The following is a 17,057-nucleotide window of genomic DNA, read 5'->3' as shown; positions in this document are numbered from 1 at the left end:
CGATACTGCACTGTGGCAACCTTGAGGGGTTAGTGCTGGCAGTATCCTTGGCAATACTATTCCATCTCCCCGAGTCTTGATGATTGAGTCCTCCATTCCTTTCTCTGCTGCTCCAATCCTGAAGTTGTGACCACAGTCAAAAGGTGACGATCGAGGCTCTGGTCTTGCATCCATACTGTACTGCAACACCCTTGTACCGGCATTATCCATCGCAATACTGTTCCATCTCCCATATACAAGTCTTGATGGTTGAGTCCTCTATTCCTTTCTCTGCTGCTCTAATCCTGAAGTTGTGACCAAAATAATAAAAAATGGTTATAATATGATAAATGATTATGGTGATAACAATTACAAATGTATTTATAGCTGTGTAGCAACTGTAAACTAATTAGTCACTTGCAAGTTTAATTAGGTGTCTGAAGCATTTAACGTGCACAGGCATGAGATATATTCGTCACATGCAGGCAGTAAAGATAGATTTACTCTAATAGAACAGTCATACTACACCGTAAATTCATACTTCCGAATTTACGGTGTTATGAAACAATCATTATTATGAATGGATTTTACTGACTCTCCAAGATAATATTCTGCATTAATGTTAATTGCTCATTTCCAAAAAAAAAATTACCTTTTAAACCAAATGTAGAGTCTATCACTGACAAAAATGAGTGATATCCACCCCAAAAACACCTTCGCTGTAAAAAAAGCGCGCCCAAGAAACTACAAGTACCTGGAACCCAATGTAAAAAAACAAAAAGAAAACAGCTCAGCTGAAGTGAAAAGTAACTGGTAACTTAAAGAGCTGATATCTGAAGCGGCCAAGAATACAATTACTAAAGTTTAATCCATGCAAGAACACCTTGGCTATAAAACAGGTGTGTACATGAAAGTAACTGGCAACTGAAATGGCTGATATCTGAAGCGGCCAAGAATGAATGGTCATATACAACTAATTCAAAATTTTAACACTGAACCTTTATAATTCAGCTGTGTTCTATATTCACTCTTGCTGCATCGTAAAGTAATTTCTTTTAACTCTAATTGGCTGGTAATTTGGCCGCCTTTTTATCGTAAAGTAATTTCTTTTAACTCTAATTGGCTGGTAATTTGGCCGCCTTTTTTAATAGTCAGTATAATAGAGCAAAAAAAGGTGGCCAAATTACCAGCCAATTAGAGTTAAAAGAAATTACTTTACGATGCAGCAAGAGTGAATATAGAACACAGCTGAATTATAAAGGTTCAGTGTTAAATTTTTGAATTAGTTGTATATGACCATTCATTCTTGGCCGCTTCAGATATCAGCCATTTCAGTTGCCAGTTACTTTCATGTACACACCTGTTTTATAGCCAAGGTGTTCTTGCATGGATTAAACTTTAGTAATTGTATTCTTGGCTGCTTCAGATATCAGCTCTTTAAGTTACCAGTTACTTTTCACTTCAGCTGAGCTGTTTTCTTTTTGTTTTTTTACATTGGGTTCCAGGTACTTGTAGTTTCTTGGGCGCGCCTTTTTTACAGCGAAGGTGTTTTTGGGGTGGATATTATACTACAGATATCATGGTATTCGAAATATATATCAAAAGATATACAAACTTAGAAAAGATGTTATAGTGCGAGGCAAAGCCTCGCACTATGGCACCCTTTCCTAAATATGTATATCTTTTGGTATATATTTCGAATACCATGATATCTGTAGTATAACATATACATATATACAAAATAATGAAATTGTTATGAACATATGTAATACTTGTGAATGCCTGGGAAAAACACGCAGGGCATGTGGGAACAAACTATACACTGTCACACAGTAATTCATATCTCAGTACTGGAATAGAATAATTATTTTCATTCTTGTATAAGAAATGTTTAGTAAGTGCTGAAATTGAAAGGCCATAGCATGATAGTATCAAAAATTATGTGTCATGTAAGTTTGAGAAATTTTATGTACCCACGCACCCTCTTTTCACAGGCCTGGTCACAAATTGTGGCTGCCTGTGGGAAAGCCAGTCTTATCGCCTATTTACAAGCATTAGGAAATCCCAATTTAAAGTATTTAGAATGTTGTAGTTTGCCAATGGTTTAAGCTATACATGTACTAAATTCACACCTTTTAAATACCAATTCCCTACTTTTCAAAGCATCCACTGTACAAGTAGTCTAGATTACTGAATATGTGTTATGTATTAATAGAAATTTTGTGGCTATCGTACTACAGGATGCAGCATGAATCATAGAAATGGAGCAGACCACTATGTCAGTGTGTGGCAATCCACCATTACCAAAGTATGTTTATGTTTAGCTGTGATGTAGTATAAAACTAGTTGAAACTACAAGTGTGACTGTATCTTTAGCAAAGGGAATGAAAAGATAAAGGGAAGAAAGAGTTTCACTAAAATATATTTTGTAACAGTACATTAAAGCCATTGAAACATCAAAATGCTCTAATAGAACAGTCAACTACTCTAATAGTACACCCAAAAGTATTTCATTAGAATTCTGGTGTAAAAAGTAAGTGAATTGATATTAGGCCACTCCAAATAAATTTTCTGTTTCCCGTCCTGGACTCAAGCATATTTGCATGCAGGCGGGCGGTCCATTTCCATTATTCATTATAAGATTAGCAACTTTTTAAGCCATTATTTGTCTAGCACAACCATAAAAAGCTGCATAAAAGCATGCTTAAGCTTATTCCTTCCTTTTTACGCAGCAAAAATAGCACAAACATGAAGTTTGTGCCGACCTGATAGCACTGCTGACACGTGAGCTGACATGGTTTCAAGTGAGCCTGTCAGTATGCAACAATAACCGGAAAATAATGAAAGAATACGGAATAATAGAATATTTAGAGCTGACAGTAACTAGATGAGGGCGGTGGACGGGAAACAGAGAATTTATTTGGAGTGGCCTTAAGCATTTTCTTGATTTCTGTATTGTGAACTCCACAATTGTGTCTGTTTTATTGAGGTTGAAATTCTATCCTTCAATTACTACAGAAATGGCAACTCACCATTGGTGCTTTTAGGACCATTCCAAGAGCAACTACTTGTGGCTCAATAGTGAATGCATTAAGTTTCTGCTACCAAATTGATGTACAGACTGAAATACTTCCATTTAAATCTGCAGTACTCTAAGATATAGTCAGTTGTGTTCTACATAAATTTTATCTAAAATTCTCTTTGTGTGAACTTGACAACAATGATAATCTTTTGATTTGCAAAGAGCTTAGCACCCTATTTGTAAAATCATATTGGTTAATGCACATAAAATGCTACTTTTGTTGATTTAAATAAAAATGAAATCTGAGGTGTAATAGTTAACATTATTTTTGGTACTGTAATGGTGTTTCTTTAAAGATACATTGTTGTTGTGTACCTGCTTTCCCATAAACAATGTTATGATATCATGCCAAGTTACACCCCTAAACTGGTTGTGTACAGTTATTACTGACATCATGAGGTTAAAACCAATGTCATGAAACCAATAAAGTTGTTATAATGGTTTTGATATAGTGTCCACCCATGTAATATGCTGATTAAGTATCACAGAAATTTTTGCTATTGATTATCAGTTTATCATTCCTATGTGATGTGGTACGTATATAGATTTACATGTTTAGTAGGCAGTTATCTGACCTACGCATGACTTGTTGTATGGCTATAACATAATATAATAGAATTTCAGGGGGTCTGGGGGTGCAACACCCAGAGGCTACAGGATTTTCTTCAATTTGAAGGCTTGAAAACAGCCTACAATTTATGCTACAAACATGAAAATAACAATGCCAATCTATACTGCAACTTCCCCCCAAGATTTTTCAAAACTTATTCCTTCTTAGCTGATACAGTGAGCCAAAGTGGTGGGAAACTTAGCTGTTGGCTACTTGCACAGTTGAGTGCTCTGGAAGGTAAGGAATTGGTGTAAAACGTGTGAAAATTTGATACACATAGCTTCAACCATTGGCGAGCTACAGTACAACACACTAACTGCTTAAAACCGGTATTTATCGATACTTTAAAATAGGTGGTAAGACCGATTTTCCCAGACTGGATCACATAATAAGGTAGAAATCTAGATCTGCGCACATACCAATGAAGTTCACTTTTCACCACAAATGGATAGCCCCATCAGTATGCTATACACATTTGCACCACAGCCTTACCAGTGATTTGCTTTGGCTGCTTTTCATAAGTGGATTTCTATATAAAGATGTGCCAGCCACTGGGAACACTTTGTCGCCTTGAAATGCCACTGGCTAGCTGAAACATGAGGTTAGAGACATGGACAGCCTTGGACAATTGTCCAAATGTTTTTTGTGGTTAAATTTGTTTTATTTTCAGTGACACAGGTGGTTTTGAAAGCCTATTATTAGAGCTGGAAACACTATGACCTACTGCATCATTTTCTGTTCATATACCAATTTCCTGCATACCACCACTACATGGTGATGTGCTTGTGTTACAGATACCATTGTGAAAAAGGTTCTCAAAATCATGGTTATATCAATAGGTACATGTAGGTCGCTATGGGTTAAAGTGAGATAGATACCATGGTTGGCTGTATTCATGGTGAAAATTTCAAACTCGTAGCTTTTAACCTTCCCAAGCTATACCGGATTGAAATGTTTAAAATCAGACATATCACAATCTGTTGGTGTGCTAGATCAACTGTGTTCCCAAATTAGGTCACATAATAGTGTAGTTATTAAATATCCTAGTCACTTCATCTGTAATCTGTATTATATGAAAAACTATTTACTATTATACGGTCTTGGCAGCTATGCTATAAGCAAGGTTTATTTTTAATATTTTTAGCTGGGGGAAATTTAACCTTCACATACAAAATTATTCTTAATGACTTTAGTAAACACATTTCACCAGATGAAACATGTGAATGTTGCACAGAATGTGTATGGATAATATTACAGTATAGCATTTGAATGCTGTTGTTTGGTATAGTTTAGTTCTATGAAGCTATGTGAAGTTTGTTGATTGCAGTTAGGGAAATTATTTTTGTGTAATATGGCCTACAGAGATAGACAAAGGTGGAAACCATATCAAAACTATATAAAAAATTAATGGTCTCATGACTTTCACTATCACAACAATACACAGTTCCATGAAATGTAACCACATGTAGTACTGTTGACCTTAAATGTGAGAAGACATGTACATCCCATTGTAATTGTGATGATTAGTACTCTTTGTTACATAATCCATTGAGCACTGTCATACAGTACAGTAGTACTGTATAGTAAGGACCATGGGATTTCTTGCCCAAAAATACCCAAAAATTCCAAAACACAACACTAAAAACCAGCCTCACTTTTGCTTTTTAATAGCTTGGCAGTGTTGGATAGGTATATAATCAAACACTTCAAGACTTGTACCATCCACACAAGAATCACAGTGGAACCCCTCTAAGACAAACACCAGTGGGGGAATTTATTTTTGCTCATTGTAAAAAGGTGTCCTGAATTAAGGGGTGCACAACCTACTAATACTGTTGATTTGTGAAATAGATGGACATCCTAACATCCTTTGTAAAAGGGTTGCTAAGAATTCAGGAGTCTCCTTTAAGAGGGGTTCATAGAACTAACTATCTAATTATAGTATAAACAAAGCTTCACCTTGTGTATATTCCTATTATTTTCAAATAGGTTTGTTCAGTGGGTTTGCTACGACATGCTGCTGCACAATGTTGGAATGGATTACCTGATGACGTCTTTTATCATCAAACTTTCCGGCTACTGTTTTTGACTTCTTGTTGTGTAGTGAATAGTTAATTGTATTTTTATTTGTGTATTATAGTTGTTTTTGTGTGTGTCACCTTGTCTGCTTGTACTTTTATGTGTAACCCCATATGTGTGTAATGCTACGGTAAGGTAGAACAGCTATGCCGATTACCATAAGGTTAAACTAAAACTCAAATCAAATCTATACCACTAGCACTCTCATAGGTATGGAGAGGGTAGGCAGTGGTGGGTGGGTAAATAATGGCATGCTAGGAGAAGACAATGGTAAGCTAGAGGTCAAAATACAGCCTCACAAAACCCACAGCAGCACTTAAATTGAGTAAGATACATAATTACAGACAGTTTTGTACCCCTTAGATTGGTCAACAACTATGCTTAGTTAGTAGATGAGTCACCAGAATCTCTTACAATCTGGGCCCACCAGAAAAACAGTCAGAGTAAGGATGGAAAAACAAGACTGTGGATATACAGTAAGTATGATAGTGCATGGACGTAGCCATTGGCATTATAAGTTTCAGTTGTGATGCAAACTTGTCGGGTTCCCACTTATTGTAACCAGTCACATATTTCTTCAAATTTTCAACAGCAAAATCCTATCTAGTTGACATCACCATTAACGTATAGGTACAGGGTATAAATGTATCTTATGTAAAGGCAATATATATAGAGCAAGGGAAGGAATAAAAATATGACCTGTGACCAGGCCTGCGATAACAGGGCATGTGGGCACAAACTACACCCTGTCACACTACAGGTCATATCTCAGTATTGGAACAGACTATTTGCATTCTGTAACTTACATCATAAAGCCAATTAAATGCTTACTAATGGCTAGAACATTCATTGCCATAGCATAATGATGTAAAAAGTTATCAGTCAAGGAAGTGTGAAAAAGTAGACAAAAATCATGTGCCCACATGCCCTGTTTTCACAGGCCCAGTCACATTGTGCTTTAACACAACAAGAATAGGATATTAAATTACTCTAATGGAATGATTCATAAAACTCTGCTGTTAAAAGCAACGATACAGTGAGCGAGCTGAACTATACATAGCAACCTTTTGCTTGACTTCTGCTCTACCAATCTTATTACTGTGTAAGCATTATGCCTTACAAATGTTGAATTCCATACTCCTTTTTAAGTGCTGAAAAATGGTAATCCTTTCCCAAGAATGGTTACTTGATGCTCAATGGTGAATACATTCAGTTTCAGTTCCAAAATATATTATATGATGTTCAGGTACTTCCATTTACAACTACAATATTAATAAATTCTGAAATTTGAGGCATCTCTGAAGCTAACAATTCCCCTACTTCCTGAGATTTTATTTCCAGTTATGCTCTACAGATATGTCAATTACTAGCTTAAGAATAATTGAATTACATGACAAATATTGTGATAACAGCATCCCTCTTCTTGAATCTTTGATATGCCTAGAACATCCTATTTCTCGAATTCTAGGTTCACCCTCCACCTGAAAACGAGGTTTTAAAGTAATATTAAGTAACATTGCATTATCATTAACAGTAATGTTGGTAATTCTTTTTAAGATACTTGTTTAGGTACCTTACCATATGCATAATATAATGTTATTTCACGTTACACCCCTAAACTAGTTGTGTACTGTTATTACAAGAATCATGAGGTTACAACCAAAGTTATGAGACCAATAAAATTATTAAAATGGTTTTGATATAGTCTCCACCTGTGTCTATCCCACTAGATCATGTTACCATAAGAATTTTTCTTTTTGTTGTGGTAACAAAAGGTCTGTGGTCGTGCATTGTTAATTTCAAGGAAGTAGAATGCCATTTGTGCATTTGAATTTGGATGCGATGTTATCTATGCATGAAAAGAGAGAGTGTGCTGATTTGGGATGGGAACTTTTTCCATATTATTATGCATAATAACGTACACTCTTTTGCAATGGATATTATTAGCTTAACACTCCTATGTGATGTGGTACACATGTAGGTGTAGTGAGTTACATGTTTAATAGGACACTTGGTTCAGCTACTCATTTGTAACAGGCAAATCTATCCCTATTTTCTTTGAATTCAGAAATTCCAAGAAAATTATATCATTAATTTTTTTGTGGTAACTTATTTTTAATAAACACTAATACTTTATACCTAGTACTTATATGTCTACCTGTAAACATGTACATACTATGTTTTATGGAATGAGCTCATGTGATGAGTCACACTGTTTGATGTAATTTAAATTTGATTATTCAATAATGAATACAAATTTATGCAACATCCTACAAAGGAATCCTATATTGAAATATTTTACACCAATATAGCAGTAGCAGGCTTGCGTCAATGATGCCAGCATAATTTGGGGCATAATAGGTAGGCCAAAGCATTGTGCATGATGCCAGCATAATAGGCCAGTGTTTAGTGCATTGGTTATCAGAGAGGCTGAAATGTACTCTAATAGAACAGTCATCTCTTGTTGGAATATCCTAATAGAACATTCATAGGTCATTAATACTCTAATAAAAAAGTCTAAAGATAAAAATTTCTCGTAGCATATATTGGGAATAATGGAGACAAATGAGACAAGTTTAAAATCATAATAGGCTTGTGGAAAAAGTACAGTAATGCCAAATTCAGCCATACCATTTTGTTGTAGTAAAGTAATGAATGTTCTGCTGATTATTTTATTAGAATAAGCAACTACTTTATTTAATATCAGAAATATGTTTATGTGAATTATGATCTGAAATGGCTTAATAATTCCTTATTATTTGAGCATAGTTCCTGTATCCCTACAAAGAATGAACTCATTCCCAGTTTGTACTGAAGTGTGGCTCCTTAAAGGTAGAAATCTTGCAGTTAAGTTGTCATTGCATACACTAACATAACAGCTATCTCATCTTTTATGATCCATGTAGAAAAACCATTTATGATTTAATCAGTGTTTACAGCTACACTATAAGCAAAGTTTGATTTTGTATATTTTTGAGCTGGTGTGTAATATATATATATACTGTACCTTTTGAAATTTGTGACTGGGCCTGCGAAAACAGGGCATGTGGGCACATGATTTTTGCCTACTTTTTCAAACTTCCTTGACTCATAACGTGGCCAGTATGCTATGGCAATGAAATTTTTATCAACCAGTAAGCATTTAATTGGCTTTATGATGCAAGTTACAGAATGCAAATATTCTGTTCCAGTGCTGAGATATGACCTTTAGTCTGACAGGGTGTAGTTTGTGCCCACATGCCCTGTTTTCGCAGGTCCGGTCACATTTAAACTTTTCATGCACTATCTACTTGTGTATCATATGTATATAATTTTGTATACATGTTTCATCAGATAATGTTACACAGAATCTGTATGGGCAATATTGTAAATCTAATTGCATATGACTGCTGTTGTTCAGCATAGTTTAGTTCTATGAAGTTTGTTAGCCACAGCAAGGGAATATTCTTATTGTAATATGATCTAGAAAGATGGACAAAGGCGGCAACCATATCAAAACTAAATTTATAGTCTCATGACTTAAATTATCACAACAAAACAAAGTTCCATGAAATGTAACCACATGTAATAATGTTGACCTTTAACGTGAGAACATGTGTACATCCCATAGTGGGTGTGTGGAGTTTAGTATAGTTTTGCTGTTTCATATTCCATTGAGCAATAGTAAGACTGCACTATGCAAAATCAGATTGCTCACAGGCTTTACTACACATAGGTGCACAGTAGCTCACGGGATCAGTCTCGACGGATACATGTTAGGTAGCCAACATAGAACCCCAGGCCTACCAAGTGCAAGATCCAAACTCCAGGTATCTAAACAAATCTCAAAAATAAAAATATAGTGTGTTTATTGTTTTAAAAAGTTTTAATGAACTAATATGGCAATGCTGGGTTTTATGAAAAAGATTTTGATATTCTAATAGAGTAGTCAACTACTCTAGTAGTCAGTCATTGTGTTGATAACATTTTAAAGCAATGCAAATAGCATATTAAATGATATTTTACATTCTCGTCTAAATTATGTGACCCACTGAGTGATACTTAAAGTTTGTAGATAAAGCAGTTTAAAGTTTTTGAATGACTATAGCTTGTACCATGCATGCAAGAATTATATAACTTATAACTTAACTTCATTTCCACCTTAACTACAGTTTGTATTATAGTTTTGTATACATGTTTCATCAGATAAGCATGTGATTGTTACACAGAATGTGTATTATAGATCTAATCACATATGACTGCTATTATTGTTGGCATAGTTTAGTTCTATGAAGTTATGTGAACTCTGTTGATCACAGCAAGGGAACATTCTTATTGTAATATGATCTGCAAAGATAGACAAAAGTGGAAACCATATCAAAACTAGATAAAATAATAATTTTGCAGTCTCATTGTCACAGTTCCATGAAATGTAACCACATGTAGTAATGTTGACCTTTAATGTGAGAACACGTGTACATCCCATAGTAGGTGTGTAGAGTTCAGTATACATGTAGTTTTGTTTGTTACATATTCCATTGAACAATAGTAAGGTTGCATATTGCATAATCACACTGCTAGGTAGCCACCAAGGGCCTTAGGCTTTAGTGGACTCAAGTCTAGGGCTCAAACTCTAGGTATTTAATAAACCTCAAAAAATCATGTGTTTGTTGTTTTGAAATTGCGTAAAGTTACAATGAGCTAATATTGCTTGAACAAAGCTAAGTTTTATGAAAAAAAGATATTCTAATAGAGCAATCAACTACTCTAGTACAATCATCAGTGTGTCAATAACCTTCTAAAGCAATAAATTTAGCACAGTAAATGACATTTTACATTCTCATCTAAAATATGTGATCCACTGAGTGATAATCCAACCTGTTTGCTTTCTTAAAGTTTGTATATAGATATAGGATTAAAGTTTTTGGATGACTATAGCTTGTCATTGGCTTGTACCATGCATGTAAGAATTACAGTGGTACCCCTCCAAGACAAATACTAGTGGGAATTTACTTTAGTCCATTGTAAAATAGTGTTCTCAGTTAAGGGAAAGCTTCTATGTAAAAATGTGTTATCATTAACAGTAATGTTGGTAATGGTGTTTCCTATTAAGATACAGTGTTGTTGTGTAGGTACGTACCTTAATATGTTATTTCCGTAAGTACTGTTATTACAGGAATCATGAGGTTACAAACAAAGTCATGAGACAAATAAAGTTATTAAAATGGTTTTGATATAGTCTCCGCCTGTGTCTATCCCAATAGATCATGTTACCATAAGAATGTTTCCTTGCTGTGATAAACAAAAGCCCTTTAATTATTATGATTGTGTACTGCTAATATTAAGCAAGTATATAGAATGTGTTGTTGTGCATTTAAATATGGATGATAACTCATGTATATTATCCATGTATGATCGCACTGCCAAGGGAGAGTTTGCAACTTGGAATAGAAAACCTTTTCTAATTAGTTGTTGTGGTTTGTGACATATGAGCAGCCGTTGAAGCACAATAATCATTAGTACCAATCCACACTTGCGGCGCTCAGTATAGCTGTATTTTTGAATGGCCTAGCAAGATGTGCCTAATAAGCAGTCTGAACTGATGAAGGAATGATTGTAGTTCGGTGAGAAATGCTTAGAGCTGGAGTTAATTTGGTTGCTAGCAACATTGTTAGGCACGTATTCAACTGATGTCATGTTCAACTAATGACATCATTAATTATACAAATAAAATGGGCTTGCTATGTCATAACTTCACGACATGCCCTTCTACAGGGGTATATGGTCATACTGATTGATGTGAACTGATAATGAATGCAAATCTATGCATTATATCCCTTAAATATCCCATAAACAAATGGGCATTACACTTACAGTAATGTAAGCAACAAAGCAATTGTGCATATTGTCCATGCTTTGTCCCTATAATCAGATATTCACTCCATTTGTACCCAGCAATAGACAATTAAGTTTAATGCTCTAGCATACAAATTCTCAATTCCTGAGCTGGACTTGGCCAAGATCAATACTGTATTATGTAAATATGTTGCAGAATGACATCTGTCATAATGTGTTTAATAACTTGCACACATCAAAACATTATTATATGAGCTAATCTATTTGGCTTCCCACACGATTCTTGCTATTCGTACCAGGAGTGGATCTAGGATTTCTCAAGGTGGGGTGCTAAGCTAGGAGGAAACTTAGTGGGAGCTTTAAAATGTAGCAATTGGTAATAGTTAATACAAGTAGTACAGTGTGTGAAGCACACTCATCATGCACATTTAGTTTAGGGGTATGGGTGCATCCCCTTAAAGGAAAGTTTTTGCAACTTTAGCTTTCTGAGATTGAATTTGGCAATAATTTTGACTGAATCTTATTGAATAAGCAATGTGAGCCACTTTAACTATTACTTTTCTAGCAGTGGTAACTTTAGCTTTCATATAAAGAGCACGGCATATTTGCTGCAGTATGGTTTGAGTTCAAAGTTGAAGGGTCTAGGAGTTGGATTTATAGAATATTTTTATGATAGACATTCTGTTAGAGTAGTTGACTGCTCTATTAGAGTATTTCGATGTTTGGCAGCTTAGTAGCAGTTTTACCTCCTGAAACATGAATTTGATTGATTCCTAGAAGAAATTAGCTCTTCTCTTTTCACTGTTTCCATATTTGTATTCCCCATGTATGCTTTAGTTGCAACTGCACTTGTAATGTAGCCTCTACACCCTTTCTAGCTAGCATATAGGAGGAGGGGAGGTGCTTCAGCCCCCATACACCCCCTTAAATCTACCCTTGAGTACACGTAATACACAAATACCAATTGTAATTTTAAAAGGAATCAAGTCTAATGTGCATTGTTTGAAAATAGAACACTTTTGGGTTTGATTTTTACTTTAAGGTGATGGACCCATGCAGGATTATTGCATCATCCAGGATGTTGTAGAGGTTAGTATAGGTCTTTAGAGCCATTGGATGCAGCTGTGGTTTAACTTGATTCCCTGCAAACCAATGTTGCAGTCAATGTTCAAGGTTTTTTGCATAACTACCAGCTAATATCTACTACATGGGTTCGTTTCTTTGCTTCTGAGCAGCAAAACATTGAGTTCCAGTAACTAAACAAATGTAACAGCATGTTAGCTATGCAATACCTGTTGCAGCAAACTTAATGATCTTTGGGGCTTAATGTTGACTGCAAACTACTGTAGTTTTTTTCCAGTTTTCTATTGCTTATATTCCTGCTGCTTAGATTCTCTCACAATGCTTGGTTAGCTTTTTGCTTTCTTACTGTAGCTCTTTCATATGTAGCCAGCTCCACGTTTTGACTGTTTGATAATTTAGCTAACTGCACAACAAGCAATGCTGAGAATATTTCTCTGTAAGCAGCTTTGCTGACAAAAGAATAGATTTTTGGGAATTGTGCACAAAATATTCTATTCCAAAATGTTATACTTTTATCATTCCCAAACTGTACTCATTATTTTCAAAACTACAAATTAATATTGCAAATTTTTTGTTTACTTTTGTAATGAAAGTGCACTGACAGTAAATAATGCTAAATTTAGCGGAACCAATTTGTCAAGAAAGCTGTAACAACATGATGAATTATTCTACTGGTTGTTCTATTAGAGTAAGTGACTGCTCTATTAGAGTATCTATATCTCAGTATTTTATGTGAATAATTCAATCATTCCTGGGCTTATTTCTGATATTCCTTCAAAGAATGATAAAGAAAAATCCTTTCCCAGTATGACCTAAAGTGTGACAGCACCTTGTATGTAGAAATCATACTGTTTTGTATAGTGATACATTACATACACTTATAGAGCAGTCATTTCATTATTATGATCTGTACTGTGCAATGATTTGCATACTGGCAGCTAACCTATGCAGTGAATCTCATATACCCAGATGGGCCTATACTGACTTCATCTTTAGATTTATATTGGGACAAGATACTGTACATGAATGGGTCACACTTATCCCAGTACAATATGATATTTTTGACCATTTAAAAGGTGCACAAGCTTGAAGTAGATTAACAGCAGTTCATTCAATCATTCAAGGGAAATAGAAGGTAAAAAATATAACCACAGCTGGCTATTTATACAGAAAAAATAGGTGCCACAAAATCAAACAATGTTCATTCCTGTGTTAATTTCAATGTTCAATGTTCATTCAATGTACATTTTACAGAAGATCTGCAGCAGACTGTATTATTACACATGCAGACACACACACACATTGACTCACATACATACATGTATTCATCAACACACATGCACACACACACACGCACACACACACACACACGCACACGCACACACCCACACGCACACACACACACAAACACACACGCACACTCATACACACACACACACACGCACACACACACACACGCACACACACACACACGCACACACACACACACACTCATACACACACACACACACACACACACACACTCATACACACACACACACACACACACACACACACACACACACACACACACACACACACACACACGCACGCACGCACACACACACACACTCATACACACACACACACACACACACACACACACACACACACACACACACACACACACACACACACACACACACACACACACACACACACACACACACACACACACACACGCACACACACACACACACACACACTCATACACCTACATAATATTGCCCATTACTATGGTCATACATAGTAGACAAATAGCAATGAGTGTAACATTTGCATAAGAGGCAAGATTTTGTACATTGGGTATCAAAGGAACTGCAGCTCTGAACATTTGGCATGAAGCCGATAGCATTGTTATACTAGTATAATATAAAATTGCAGACATTTAACTATTTGGATTTATTGCCTCTAGAACAATCGAGATACTTTAAAGAATAGTTGCTGCATGTTCAATATCATTCACAGATGTATGAGGCATTCTAGGAGTATTCCAGATACAATTGTGTAAGACCATAGTTGGGACATAGTGGGTGACAACTGAGCAATAATAAAAATTTAAGAGTACTGTATCTCTCAAAAGCATACATCAGGCATAATACATACTACTTGGACATCGAGAAGCCATCAGTGGCTTATATACTAGATACGTAATACATAGTACACATATACACACTTTCCTTTTTATTCACATTCATCAGTGGGGCAGTTTAACATACTTTCTATGTTTGTTATTCTGTGAATAAGTATCAGATTCTGTTACTGATGCAGGAGTAGAAGAAGGCAAGTCATGATCATCAGATAATCATGTCTGCTTTGTTGAGATGGTAGTCAAAGGATCAAGTATAGCTTCTTCTTGTTAGCAATCACTCTTTGCACTAGCATCATCATCATCACTGCTAAATAAGAACATATCTTCGACCCGTAACTTTGTTATGACAATTTGTGACTGGGCCTGCGAAAATAGGGCATGTGGGCACACAAAATGTGCCTACTTTTCCAAACTTTCACCACAATTAACTTTGTATTCCATCATGCTATGGCCATAAATGTTTTAGCGTTACTTAAAAATTTAATTGGCTTTATAACACAGGTTACAGAATGTAAATAGATTATTCCACTGCAGAGATATGTCCTGTTGTGTAATGGGGTGTAGTTTGTGCCCACATGCCCTGTTTTCGCAGGCCCGGTCACATTTGTAGAACAGCAAATTAGTATGTAATGGAAATAAATTCATGTAGCAAGCAAAATGCAGTCATTGTTGTATAGAGGACATTTCATAGTACTCATTGAGCTGGATCAATTTGGCTCACACTTGCAGTACTACTCAACCCACTAAAAATATTTCAAAATCTTTTTGTTCAAATGCCTGACTCAATAATTTATATGGGTAATCAAAATTTCCACCATACATTTCCTATAGGATAGCCATAAAAGTGTAATATCTATTAAAACCCTTTACCAAACTTGTAATGGAGTCAAACTACACATGTCGGCTGTTGACACTTTTACTGTCACCACTATAATCATCTGGTTGGCTGAAGTGTTTATTCTCTTGAGAAAGTCCACTTTTCATTTTTAGTTGTTTTTCAGGATCCAGTACATACTATAATATAGCACGGGTGCCAGAATTGCAGCATAATTGGAAAAAGATGAAAGTTACACTGTAAATTCTGACAAAAGACTTGAGTCAATACTGGCACACTAGATCATCTGGGTCCATCTTATTATTTAATCTTGATACTGGTAAGCTGGATTAAAATCTAGTTTGATATGCATGAACACCTTATAATATGCCAATACTTTTACAACACTAATATTATGGCTATATAGTATGCTGGACTGCTGGTGGCTAATTCATTTTACTGTAACCAATATGACAAACATAAACATGCAGTATAGCTATGTATACAGTGGTTAAGATGAAAAAACACAACATGACAATAGTTAAACAAAGTCCAAGTCCAACAATACTACAGTATGTATTCTAAAATGTATGCTACATAACTAAACCATGCTGATGCATGGTTTTTTGTAACACAGTAAAGTGCACTTCTTGTCATTGTACACTAGAAAGAATATACACATCACAGCTACACTCACACAATTATAAAGCAGTTGCATAGAAAATGAAATGCTCTAATGGATGTGGGAAAACTGGTCTTATCAGCCATGACAGCAGATTTGATTTTTCCCCGAGAGCACAAAACTACATTAATAAACCATCAAATTTCATAATCAAAATCAGCTAGACTTGAGTGGTCTGCTTTTGCTAGCTGCTTTTCCCAAGCATACTGGCAATCCGTACAAGTGGTCTGGGGCCTCAATGGAGCTCTGGCCAGCCAGGGGATGGCTGTATGTGGCTGCACAGTTAAAAAGAAGTAGTGAATACTGTGACAAATAGTAAGCATCACTGTACATTTTAGTAACTGTCACTAAGAATTTGCAGTGACGTTCACTATTTGCCATAGCATTCACTACTCATTTTTACTGTGTGTATAGCTCCATGGTGTTGAATAAAGAAATACCTGTGCTGTAAATGTTCTTTCATTTTAGCCAGTTTTGAGATCTGAATGACCCTTAGTTAGTCATTTCTACGCCTTCCTCTTAAATTTTTGACAACAACATCTTGCCCCCTGCCTCCCACCCCTTTTGGAGCTCACCTGATACAGTCAACATTGAGTTTAAAATTATCTAAAATGCAGTAAACATAGCTGTCATGGATGGGTAAGGAATTGGCGTAAAACATGTGAAAATTTGGTGCAACCAGTGGTGACTGAATACTTACGTATATTATTAAAAATTGCATTTCTCGATACTTTTAAATAGGCAATAACACCACTTTTCCCA

General features: G+C 35.6%; 1 long non-coding RNA gene across 23 annotated transcripts in view; it reads left to right on the top strand.

The window, feature by feature from the left end:
- Nucleotides 1-17,057, top strand: part of LOC136257808 (uncharacterized) — a 61,557-nt gene that overhangs the window by 43,723 nt on the left and 777 nt on the right. For all 23 annotated transcript variants that reach the window (XR_010702210.1, XR_010702192.1, XR_010702193.1 and 20 more), the window contains 2 exons: nt 2,220-2,287; nt 5,661-6,226. This is a non-coding gene — a long non-coding RNA (uncharacterized lncRNA). The remainder of the gene's footprint in view (nt 1-2,219; nt 2,288-5,660; nt 6,227-17,057) is intronic.

The sequence above is a fragment of the Dysidea avara genome, chromosome 1 (assembly GCF_963678975.1).
Source record: "Dysidea avara chromosome 1, odDysAvar1.4, whole genome shotgun sequence".
Taxonomy (NCBI): domain Eukaryota; kingdom Metazoa; phylum Porifera; class Demospongiae; order Dictyoceratida; family Dysideidae; genus Dysidea; species Dysidea avara.
This window is presented reverse-complemented; position numbering and strand designations above follow the sequence as displayed.